Here is a 13239-nt window from a genome sequence, read left to right on the forward strand (position 1 = left end):
CAACTTTTAATTTTGCTGGTTTAGATTTTAAGAAAATTACTTCTCAAATGTTTTATTACTTCCAGTGTTTTCATGTTATATACTGGGTTAGTAAAAATGAGGAAATAGTTTATCTTAAAAATATTTTGCCTGAAGTTTAGAGAATTCAGTATGTACATTTTTCAGAGTTTATTAGTAAGGAAAATAAGAACTGCTTTTTCATATTTAAGTTGGGTATATTTTCCTCTGAGGGATTTTAATATTATTTCATCATAGTACTGTAAAATATAATTTTATGTAAGAAGAGTATAAGATTTCTTCATCATTAATGCATTTTGACACAATTTGATGCTGTCTAAATAGAGCTACTGACTCTTAAGGACTTTATTTAAACTTTTGGTCGAATATTGTAGCATTAAAAGCATTTATGGGGCCATTTATTCTGAAAGGCCTATATCCTGTGCACTTTCTAAATGGTGCATTGATTCAGATTATCCTGTTTCCTACTTAACCTCTAGGCTTACCTATGGGGCTCCATAAGTGGGATAGAGACACAAATTGAATTGCATGCTGTATTTTTAACAAGAACAGTATTTGGGGTTTGCTTTTCCACATCTGTTGATTCTTTCTAGACTTTGGTCAAAAGGGTACCTAGGTCAGATGGTCAGAAAAGAACAAAAGAAAACGATTTGAGTGTTTGGTTTGATTCTAAGTAGAAAACCATAGAGTCTGTTTTTTATTTATTTATTTTTTAATTTTTATTTTTTTAAAGATTTTATTTATTTGAGAGAGAGAATGAGAGATAGCACGAGAAGGAAGAGGGTCAGAGGGAGAAGCAGACTCCCTGCTGAGCAGGGAGCCCGATGCGGGACTCGATCCCGGGACTCCAGGATCATGACCTGAGCCGAAGGCAGTCACTTAACCAACTGAGCCACCCAGGCGCCCTTTAGAGTCTGTTTTTTAATATTTAATTTATTTTTAACACAGCAGGTAATGTGTGGACTGAAACTGAAGACTCCCCACATGATATACTGTCCTTTTCCTTGGAGCAACATCTTGCTCAGGAAAGTTTTTTCAGATGGCTTACCGTGTTTCAAAAAGCCCATTATTGCTGCTTTCCCTCCACTGTATTTGCACTTTTGAAGCTGATGTCCTTTAGATCCTTGCCTACGGCAGCAGTTCTGACAGCCTCCATCTCAGTTTTCCTGCTAAGGTTCTGTCATTTCTTCCTTGAGTGGTAATAAATTTACTTTGAGTTCTAGGACTCAGAAATTTTTATGGAAATCACAGTTAAAAAGTAAGCACTCTTCTAGGCTGTATTATTTTGTTGTCAGAGAAGAGGGAATAATGACCTTTTTTTTTTTTTTATAGTTGCATATAGCTATCAAGGAGAAAAGATTCCCCCCACCCCCAACCCGGTCTTTTTTTTTTTTCCCCCTTCTTAAAGGCTGCATTTTGAAATTGTATAGGCTTCATAAAAAGTATGTTGCTGTACTTCCAAATGATTGACATCCCTTTTGAGTCTTTCCAAGGTAGTTCTTAAGCAATGTAGTCTTTATTTCCAAATGACTAAATGATGTCAGATCCTAGAAGTTACTTACATCCACAGTAAAATCTTATTAAATACAGTTTTCTCTTAAAGGGATTAGGAATTTGAGGCATCATAGCCTTGCAGTTTTTACGATTTTGCCATTTGGTGGTCATGTCCAAAGAGATACAGCCTTAAGTTATCAGTATGATTCAGTTTCTGAGATTGATAAGCACTGTGTCTAAGAAATTCCATATTTTATTAATAGCTTTAAACAAGGCAATGTGCAAAGACATTACTTAGCTTTATTTCAGGTTAATATAAAGCAGATGATTTGGTTTATATGTCACTGGTTTGATAAAATATCAGTCAAATATGCATTTATAGATTTGAATGCAGAGCAATATGCCTGAATGAAGAAGCAGTCACCAGTATTATGACCATTGTTACTTGAAAGTTGTCAAGATGAGTGCCAATTCAGCTAAGGTTAGACAAAAAAGAATTTGTATTTCCAAGTTTAAACTTTCTTCCTTTCTTTTTTTTTTAAAAGATTTTATTTATTTATTTGACAGAGATAGCAAGAGAAGGAACACAAGCAGGGGGAGAGGGAGAGGGAGAAGCAGGCTTCCGCTGAGCAGGGAGCCCAGTGTGGGGCTCGATCCCAGGACCCTGGGACCATGACCTGAGCCGAAGGCAGACGCTTAACGACTGAGCCACCCAGGCGCCCCTGAGTTGTAAGAATTCTTAAATATTCTGGGTACCAGTCATTCCCTTACCAGACACGGTTTGCAGATATTTTTCCCCATTGTGTGGGTTTATCTTTTCACTTTTTTTTGCTGGTGTCCTTTAAAGCACAAAAGATTTCAATTTGGATGAAGTCCAGTTTATGTTTCTTTTTTGTTGTTTTTTCTTTTTGTGTTGTATCTAAAAAAGTTGCTTACTCTGAGATTATAAAGATTTGTTCCTTTGCTTTCTTTTAAGATTTTTATTGTTTTAGCTCTCATATTTATTTGTTTTTTAGCTCTCATCTTTATGTGTATAATCCATTTTCAGTTAAATTTTGTATATAAAGTGTGAGATAGAGCTCCAACTTAATGGTGTTACATGTGGATATCTACTTGTCCAAGTACAGTCTGTTGAAAAGACTGTTCTTTTTCCATTCAAATGTCTTATCACCTTTGTTGAAGTTCAGTTGACCATAAATGTAAAGGTATATTTCTGTACTCTTAAGTTATAGCCTATAGATTTATATGTCTATCCTTCTGTTTGTATTATTCTTTTTTGATTGTTATACTTTTTTGTGTTTTTTTTTTTAAAGATTTTATTTATTTTAGAGAGAGCGTGTGGGGGGGAGGGGCAAATGGAGGAAGAGGGAGAGGATCTCAAGCAGACTCTGCACTGAGTGCGGAGCCTGATGCAGGGCTCAATCTCATGACCCCGAGATCATGACCTGAGCTGAAACCAAGAGTTGGATGCCTAACTGACTGAGCCAGGTGCCCCTTGATTACTGTACCTTTGTAGTAAGTTTTGAATTCAAGTATTAGTACTCAAAGTGTTGTTTGTTTTTGTTTTTAAGATTGTGTATTCTGGGTCCCTTGCATTTCCATGTGAATTTTAGGATCATCTTGTCAGTTTCTCGAAAATGATAGCTGGGATTTTGATAGGGATTACATTGAATCTGGAGATCCATTTTTGGGAATGTTACCATCTTAACAATGTTAAATCTTCTGGTTCAAGCACATGGTATATCTTTCCATTTATTTGGTCATCTTTAATTTTTTTCAGATGTTTTGTAGTTATCAGGGTATAAGTTTTATACTTCTGTTGATAGCTTTATTCCTCAGTATTCCTTTTTTTTTTGTTATAAATAACAAAATTTTTTTGTTTTGGTTTCTGTTTGGGAAGAAGGTTGTCTTCTTCCTTTTACCTTGCTTTCTAAAGTTTTCCTTGGTGATGTTACATCCGCATTCTTTTTTTTTTATTTTTTATTTTTTTATTTTTATATGGAATGCTTCACGAATTTGCGTGTCATTCTTGCGCAGGGGCCATGCTAATCTCTGTATCATTCCAATTTTAGTATATGTGCTGCCGAAGGGAGCGCGAGCACTACATCCGCATGCTTTTCTTCCTCTCTGTTCTTGTTCCTGTGATAGTTTGTATCCCGACATTACTGTACTCTCCTAGTTAACTTCCCTCATTAGCACAAAGAATTTTTTTTTTTTTAAGAGCGAGGTGAGAGGGCAGAGGAGAGGGAGAGAGAGAATCTCAAGCGGTCTCCATGCCCAGGGGCCGGATGCGGGACTTGATCTTAACACCCCGAGATCGTGACCTGAGCCTAAATCAAGAGTAGCATGCTTCACTGACTGAGCCACCCAGACACCCCAGCACAAAGAAGTTCTTAAGCATTGCTTTTATTATATCATCTCATTTCTCGTTCAGAAATCTACAGTAGCCTCTGTTGCTTACCAAATAAAGTTCGGATGCCATACCTTGGCATTCAGGGCCCTTCCCAGGGATCTTCTCTTTTTCAACCTAAAATTTCATTATTCCCCAATATTAATCTACTTCTTGACCCAAGGTGGTATTTTCTGTATGCTAGACATTTCTTTCTCTATCTTTGAGCTTGCTAATCTTACTGCTGGATTTCCTCTCTACCTTAAAATACCTTCCTTCCTTCCTAGAATTTTAAATACTTTTCTAGGGGTGCCTGGGTGGCTCAGTCCTTAGGCATCTGCCTTCGGCTCAGGTCATGATCTCAGGGTCCTGGGATCGAGCCCTGCACCGGGCTCCCTGCTCCGTGGAAAGCCTGCTTCTCCCTCTCCCACTCCCCCTGCTTGTGTTCCCTCTCTCACTGTGTCTCCCTCTGTCAAATAAATAAATAAAATCTTTAAAATAAATAAATACCTCAGTCTCATAAAATAAATAAATACTTTTCTAAAACCAAGTCAAACCTCCTTTCCTCTTTAGAGTTTTCCTTGACCTTCACAACTCACTGTGGTCTGTTTTTATTACCTGCACCAATGGCTACTAAAATTTACAACATTTTCTTTTTAGCACAGAATGGTTTGTTTCCTCCTGCCCCCATTTAAGGCTCATGCTGAATTCCGGTTACAACAAGGTAGTGGTGAGGGAGGAAAGTTGGGAGGGGGGTGTGCTAGAACCTTAACTTAGCTTTCTTTTTGTCTACTGTGAGGTACCCCTAAGAAATCATATGGTTACATGGAACACAGAGAGCCAGCTGTCTACCTCATGTCCTGAATACTCAGCATTACAAAGCAGTGTGTGACTTTTTTTCTCCTAATGCATTATAATTTTCTGCAGTTCAGAAACGTTTATAGAACTAAGGATGTGTACTCCCCGTGGTGTCTAGCATAATGTCTCACAGATAGTAGGTACCCAGCATATATTTATTTTTCAGTTAATATTTTAAAAATTTTATGTTTTTACATTCACTACATTCCAATCAGGAGAAAACTTTTTTTTCTTACATAGACATATTGCCATAGATGATTAAAAACTGTAGTTACCACTCATTTTCAGGAAACTCAAGAAAGCAGTTATTCCTAGCCAAATCTAAAAACGGCTTTCCTACAACATGACATATCCAGAGTATATTTTTCTTACAGAAGATTGCTTCTACTAGACATTTTAATATCCTTTTAAAGTATAAAAAAACAAAATCCCAAGTGTTAACTTTAAAAATAAGGCCCAAATGATGCTTATATAAGTGAGAAAAGTCAGAAGCCTAAGTAAGGGAGTTAAGTATAAAAGCATACCTACATACAGGCTGTTTGAAATTCTTTTAAAATAATTTGCTTTAGCTATTGTGTATGTTGGAAATGCATGCATTTTTGGATTTATATCTATGTATACAATGTATTCGTCTGTGAAGAATAGTATCGAATCAGCTTTTCCTGAGTTCACTTTGAAAACTAAGATTAAAAGATACCATACCTTAGAGATTAATTTATTTCATTTTTGTGCTAACCAGGGTAAAAACAACCTCCTTTCTGCTTGTGGGTCACAAAACTCATTTTCCTTGTTCAGTGCCCAAGAGGCAAAGGTAGGATTAATTGGTTCTTCTCTGAAAAAATGACATCCTTTTCAATTAAGGTAGGAAATTGTTTTAAAAGATTGATTGATTGATTCATTTATTTATTTATTTCTGAGAGAGAGAGAGAGAGAGAGAGAGAGAGAGAGCAGAAGTGGGAGAGGTAGAGGGAGAGAGAATCCCAAGCAGACTCCAGTGTGGCACCCAATGCAGCTCAGTGCGGGGCTCAGTCCCATGACCCTGAGAGAATAACCTGAACTGGAACCAAGAGTCGGTCGCCCAATCAACTTTGCCACTCAGGCGCCCCAGGAAATTATTTTTAAATTACTTAAAATTTTGTATGAAATTTAGGAATGCAGGTGATTGGCTTTTTGTTGTGTTGGTCTGTCCTATCTTGTAGAGTGGTGTTAGGTGTCAGGTGACTGCCGCTCACCAGTGTGTTCTGCTTTATGTTAACCTCTCCAAATACTGGAAAGTCACAGTTTTGCCACTGTTGACTTTTATTTACACAAAAGACTTCTTTTCTCTTCCCTTCTCTTCTCTTCCTTTTTTCTTTTCAGAGGAAGAATGGGAGATGGGGGAGGGCAGAGGGAAGGGGAGAGAGAGAATCTCCAGCAGTTTGCGCTGACTGCGGAGCCCAGTGTTGGGCTCAGTCTCATGACCCTGAGATCATGACCTGAGCTGAAACCAAGAGGTGGAGGCTTAACCAGCTGAAGCACATAGGCGCCCCCTACACAAAAGACTTCTAAAGACAGGTGTTTGGTTGAGAATTTTAGCTGCTGGAACAAGAAGAGATTACAAGCAGGATGACTCTGTCACTTGTTTTGGGGGGGTACAGGCACTGCAGAAATAGATCCTGGTTTCCTGTCCTACCCTACCATCTTTGAAGTAGGAGGAGCTGTGTTTTGTTTTAAATAATTTATACTAGCTCTTCCCAATTCATTCTCTCCCCAAAATTTTCCAAGTAAAGGAAAACTTCGGGACTTGACTTTTATGGATCTAACCTCAAAAACTTGAATTTTTGTGGTTGTATAATATCGTCTCCGTGGTGTATCAAATAACTATTTATAGCATTTTAAATATTAGGTAGTTCTGCTTGATATGTCCAGAATTAAAATTAGAAAATAGTTACGGTCCGGGTGCCTGGGTGACTCAGTTGGTTGAGCGTCTGCCTTAGGCTTGGGTCATGATCTTGTGTCGGGGCATCGGGCTCCCCACTTGGTGGGAAGCCTGCTTCTCCCTCTCCCTCTGCCCCTCCGTCCTGCTTGTGCCCTCTCCCTCTCTCTTTCTCTCTCTCTCAGTGCTCTATTTCAAATAAATAATCTTAAAAGTTACAGTCACTCAGTATGTACAGTATCTACTGCTGCATTGTTTCGTAGGCAAGTGCTGTTGTGTGGTTTATTTTATAACTAACTTCTTGGTATTTAGAACAGAAGGGTATTAACCTTTGGGATGCATTCAAGTTTCCCATAGTTTTGTGGCTGATACCTTCAAATGTTTTTGCAGTGGTAGATTTTATAATTCTTGGGTTGGTCATTTGGAACAGAACACTCTTCCTTTGGAAACTTGAGTCTCCTAAACTCTTCTACTTCATTTCCATATTATTTTAGCAGTCTGCTTTCGTGACTTTGTCATCATTTGTAACTGCTTCTCTTCCATGATGCCTTCCAAGATGTCTCACCATAGCTAACTTAACCTTTACTCTTCTACTCACTTTCCTCCTGTCTCTTACAGGACTCTCTGACCTTTCCCTGGCCTTCTGTTTTTTTGTTTATTTGTTTTTAGTATTTTATTTATTTATTTGACAGAGACATAGCGAGAGAGGGAACACAGGGGGAGTGGGAAAGGGAGAAGCAGGTTTCCCGCAGAGCAGGGAGCCTGATGCGGGCCTCGATCCCAGGACCCTGAGATCATGACCCGAGCCGAAGGCAGACACTTAACGACTGAGCCACCCAGGCGCCCCTGGCCTTCTGTTTTTTGAAATGAAAAAAATGGGGTCATTTATTTGATCCTTCTCTGGTCTTCGATATTTTTAAACTCTGTCTACTCCTGTAGCCAGTCTACTAGATGTGGTTGGGGAAATCCCACCGTGGTGCTGTTTAGTTAGGAATATAGGGTAGTCTCGTCTCTAGTTTTTGCTGGAGCTTCAGGAGAGTTCAGTAGACCTTCCTTACCTGTTGCTGCAACCTTTGTGACTACCCTCTCTGGTCCCTTGCTCCGTCACCTCATTTCCTTTATTTGCCACAGAATGCTCTTTTCTTTTTTTTAATATATATATTTTTAATTTTTTTAAAGATTTTGTTTGTTTGACAGAGAGAGCAGGAACACAAGCAGGGGGAGCGGGAGAGGGAGAAGCAGACTCCCTGCTGAGCAGGGAGCCTGACGTGGGGCTCGATCCCAGGACCCTGGGATCATGACCTGAGCTGAAGGCAGACGCTTAACGACTGAGCCACCCAGGCGCCCCTACTGCAGAACGCTCTTTTCTTCCTGCTTTTTAGAACATAAGGCAGAGTCCTTAACCTGGATCCATTGATTCCCAGATGGTTCATGGAGAGGATTCGGGGCATTGATGAACTTGGATGGGAAATAATTTCACATCTTTATTAACCTTTGATTGAAATTTAGCATTTTGGGGCCCCTGGCTGGCTCAATCAGTGGAACATGCTACTCTTGATCTCGGGGTCCTAAGTTGAAGCCCCACTTTGGGTGTAGAGATTACTTTAAAAAAAAAAAAAGGAATTTAGCATTTCTTTCCATTAACAAACCATTAGTATTAGCAGCATCTGTGGCTTTAGCACCTGTAGAACTCAATTAATTTCATATCACTTGTATAATATGGATATCTTGAGATATTAAGGGGCGACTGGACACTCATCTCTCTGGGGCTTGTCACTGCTGCCATTTTTACCATTTTTTTGTTGCACAAATTAACTGAACTAATGGAGTCATAGCTCTCCTACCATGTTCCTTTTCTTACATATGATACAGGACACAGATCTGAATTGTTATCCTATGTGGATGAAAAAGGATGATTTAAAATCTTATTTCCAGGAGAAATCATTGATTAAAAATTAACTTCGGACATTGAGGAGAACCAGTACTTAAGAACCATAATCTGTGCTAAGTAAGGGGTTTAGTCCAGGTGGGGTTGCGATTTACACTGTAGCTTTTATTTTTTCTAGTGGATCAATAAAATTGTTATGTATTTAAAAAAATTTTTTTTAAATTACACTCATTAATGGGGCACATGGGTGGCTCAGTCAGTTAAGTGTCTTTGGCTCAGGTCATGATCCGGTCCTGGGATCGAGCCCTGCATGTGACTCCCTGCTTGTGAGGAGCCTGCTTCTCCCTCTCCTTCCTGCTCGTGCTCTCTTCACTATCTCTCTCTTTCAAATAAATAAAATCTTAAAAAAAAAAAAGTCATTAAATTTGCTGTTAGATCCTATAATGCGTTTATAAAGAAGTATGTATATTACTGTTGCACTGATTTTTTTTTTTTTTAAGATTTTATTTATTTATTTGACAGAGAGACAGGTAGAGAGTGAACACAAGCAGGGGGAGTGGGAGAGGGAGAAGCAGGCTTCCTGCTGAGCAGGGAGCCCGATGCGGGGCTCGATCCCAGGACCCTGGGACCATGACCTGAGCCGAAGGCAGACGCTTCACGACTGAGCCACCCAGGCGCCCTGCTTTTTGAGATTTTGATAACTGCATTTCCTTATAATTGGTCTCCTTTGATTTCCTGTGTATTTTATGCATTTAAGTCCCCCCTATGCTTAAGGGGTCCATGGATAAAAGAAGAAAGGTTAAGAGTCTGTAATCTAGATAGAGGTTCCCTGTGCCCCATCTCCCTGCATTTCTCTCTCTATTATTATTATTATTATTATTATTATTTTTTTAAGTAAGCTCTGCGCCCACTGTAGGGCTTGAACGAACTCAAAACCCCGAAATCAAGAATCTCATGCACTCCCCAACCCCCGCATTTCTCTTACTCCTTTTTACGCCTCCACTTATCCCTTTGTTTTTATTGTTCCTATCCACACACCTTGGCCCTTACAGTGTTCATCATCCCCGTCTTGTTTCTTTTTTTTTCTTTTCTAGCCATAGTTTGCAGAAATATATGTAGATAAAAACTTTATAAAAAACCTTTAAAAACCTAATCTTATAAAACATAACTAACGCCTTAAACTGTAGTATGTGCAATTTTTGTATAATATATTACTGTTACTTGAAGATTTAGCATTTTCAGGGAACACTTCGATTGTTGTGTGTGTGTGTGTGTGTGTGTGTTTTAATTTGAATTCCAGTATGGTTAGCATACAGTGTTACATTAGATTCAGGTGTACAGTACAGTGATTCAGCACTTCCATACATTACTCAGTGCTCATCACGATCGTATACTCAGTCCTCTTCGCCTTTCACCCATCCCCTCCCCCGCTCCCCTCTGGTAACCATCTGTCTATTCTCTAGAGTTAAGAGTCTGTTTTTTGGTTTGTATGTGTCTTCCTTTTTTCCACCCTTTGTTCATTTGTTTTGTTTCTTTAATTCCATGTTTGAGTGAAACCATATGGTATTTGACTTATTTCACTTAGCGTTATACTCTCTAGATCCATCCATGTCATTGCAAATGGCAAGATTTCACTCTCTTTTTGGCTGAATAATATTCCGTTGTACATCTATATCGCATCTTCTTTATCCATTCATGAATCAGTAGACATGTGGGCTGCTTCCATAATATGGCTATTGTAAATAATGCTGGAGTAAATATAAAAGTGCATATGTCTTTTTGAATTAGTGTTTTCATATTCTTTGGGTAAATATCCAGTAGTGGAATTACTGGATTGTATGATAACTCTGTTTTTAACTTTTCGGGGAGCCTCCATACTGTTTTCTACAGTGGCTGCCCTGGTTTATGTTCCCACCAACAGTGCATGAGGGTAAAAAAAAGAAAAGAAAAAACTTAAAAAATGGGGTGGGGTCCCTGGCTGGCTCAGACAACAGACCATGTGACTTTTGATTTCAGGGTTGTGTATTCGAGCCCCACATTGGGTGTAGAGATTACTTAAAAACAACAAACAAACAAAACAAAACCCAAAGAGTACACAAAAAGGGTTCTTCTTTCTTCATATCCTTGCCAACACTTGTTTCTTACGGTTTTGATTTTAGCCATCCTGACAGGTGTGAAATGATACCTTGTTGTTTTGATTTGCATTTCCCTGATGATGAGTGATGTTGAGCATCTTTTCATGTGTCTGTTGGTCATCTGTATGTCATCTTTGGAGAAATGTCCGTTCATGGTTTCTGCCCATCTTATAATTGGATTGGTTTTTTTTGGTGTTGTGTAAGTTCTTTATTATTTTGGATACTAACCCTTTATCAGATATGTCATTTGCAAATGTCTTCTCCCATTCAGTAGGTTGTCTTTTAGTTTTGTTGATTGTTTCCTTTGCTGTACAGAAGCTTTATTTTGTTTTTAAAGATTTTTTTTTATTTATTTGACAGAGAGACAGCGAAAGAGGGAACACAGGCAGGGGGAGTGGGAGAGGGAAAGCAGGCTTCCCGCCAAACAGGGAGCCTGATATGGGGCTGGATCCCAGGACCCTGGGATCATGACCTGAGCCAAAGACAGTCGCTTAATGACTGAGCCATCCAGGCGCCCCGGAAGGTTTATTTTGATGTAGTCCCAATAGCTTATTTTTGCCTTTGTTTCTCTTGCCTCAGGAGACAGATCTAGAAGAGTGTTCCTGCAGCCAGTGTCAGGAATTACTGCCGGTGCTCTCTTCTAGGATTTTTAGGTTTCAGGTCTCATATTTAGGTCTTTACTCCATTTTGAGTTTATTTTTATGTATGGTGTAAGAAAGAGGTCCAGTTTCATTCCCCATTTTGTTTCTTTATGCTATTCTTTAATATTCTTTTTTTAAAAAGATTTTTTTATTTTAGAGAGAAAGGGAGCATGAGCTGGAGGGGCAGAGGGAAGAAAGAGGGAATCTCAAACAGACTCCATGCTGAGTGCAGAGCCCCATGCAGGGCTCAATCTCATGACCCAGAGATCATGACCAGAGCTGAAACCAAGAGTCGGATGTTCATCCAACTGCGCCACCCAGGGGCCTTGAGAAAATATTTTTTAAAGTTTTTGAAAAAAAGTCACAGTATTCTTAATTCATCAAAACAGAATGATAACAATGAAGTAATTTTTTAAAAAATTGATCTAGAATTTCAGCGTTTGAGAAGAATGAGATTTATGGGGCGCCTGGGTGGCTCAGTCGTTAAGCGTCTGCCTCCAGGTCAGGTCATGGTCCCGGGGTCCTGGGATCGAGCCCCGCATCGGGCTCCCTGTTCTTTGGGGGGCCTCCTTCTCCCTCTCCCTCTGCCCCTTGTGCTTGCTCTCTCTTTCACTCTCTCTTGAATAAAGAAATAAAATCTTTTTAAAAAGTGGGAGAAAAAGATTTAATTGGGAGAGGAAACGGGCAGCTGAGGATTCTGGTGAAAACTTTTCTGGAAGCACATTTGAGGGTTTCTGATGTTAAGTCTGAGACTGATTTTTTTATATTTTAAAATTAAAGTTTTTTGATAATTTTTTAATTTCATCGAGTATGTCATTTTGTGGCTTTAATAGATTAAATTTATATTTATTAATTTATAGTATGTCACTAGCATTTTGTTTTACCACTATTCTGATCCTTTAAAAAGTTCTCAGACAACGTTGATTTTTCAGAGTTGTAGATGAGCATAATTGAGAGGTAAGAGGAAAAGCTGAGGAGCAGAACATATATCCTGTTTGCTGGGTGTGGGGCATTGGGATACCCGAGAGAGATGGTACTTTGGTTGAGACACTTCTTTCTGATTACTACCAGGTAGCACCACTGACACAGGGTGACTAAACCTCTGCCTAGAATCAGAAGAGAAGGTTTTGAGAGCTGCTGTGGGGGTGGCATAGAGGGGTTTGCAGAGGTGTAGGCGGGGTGGTACTTGTGTATTCTTTTCCCCTTTAGAGATTTTGGTAAACTGAATGTTCATAAGGCAGGGAATGAAGCGTGAAGAATTTAAATCTTTATTATCTTTGATAATTCTGTTTTTTCTTTCTATACCTGTTACTCCTTCAGAAACAGGTAACATTTTTCTAACAGCCTTTATGTATTGTTGTTATGTATCTAACAAAAACAACCTTTTTGTATTGCATCTTGCTTTTATTATGCTTTTGGAGAATAATGAAAAATTAATATACTCTCACATGGCATTGGAAAAATCTGCATACAAATTCCCACGATTGCAATTAGATTATACCCAGTTGATTTTCCAAAGTTCACAGAAATCCTGGCTACAAGTTGTACTATTTAAATCCAGCATTGTTTTTTTTTTTTCCCCAAAAATCCAAACATGGAGTTTTCAGAATTTACAGTATTAGGTGTTGGTAATAGTGTAGAATGAAATATCCAGGTCTTCCTTCTAGTTAATAAATACAGTGTTGACCTGAAATACAGTGTTTATGACCAGGGTTTTTCCTCATTTTTGTGCTCACTCTCTACTTCTCATTTTTTTTTTTTTAACATCTTTCTCTAAACTCTTCACTCATCTTTAAAAAGGGACTTTCTTTGGAGGAGGTTTTAAAATTAAGGAATATCATTCTTAAGAGAAACACACCTTTTGTGTCCCCCCCCATTACTGCCTCGAAAGAAAGCTATCA

The 13239-nt window shown here is 38.7% G+C and overlaps 1 protein-coding gene and 1 non-coding gene across 9 annotated transcripts in view; one reads left to right on the plus strand and one right to left on the minus strand.

Moving 5' to 3' along the window:
- ATXN2 (ataxin 2) overlaps positions 1 to 13239 on the plus strand; it is a 123511-nt gene that overhangs the window by 44872 nt on the left and 65400 nt on the right. The gene's annotated exons all lie outside the window — the stretch shown is intronic.
- Positions 3505 to 3608, minus strand: LOC112837523 (U6 spliceosomal RNA). The gene has a single exon (XR_003211763.1). It is a non-coding gene; the product is annotated as a U6 spliceosomal RNA (small nuclear RNA).

This window comes from Callorhinus ursinus, unplaced genomic scaffold (assembly GCF_003265705.2).
Source record: "Callorhinus ursinus isolate GAN/ISIS: 27379988/994484 unplaced genomic scaffold, GSC_fseal_2.0 scaffold41, whole genome shotgun sequence".
NCBI lineage: Eukaryota > Metazoa > Chordata > Mammalia > Carnivora > Otariidae > Callorhinus > Callorhinus ursinus.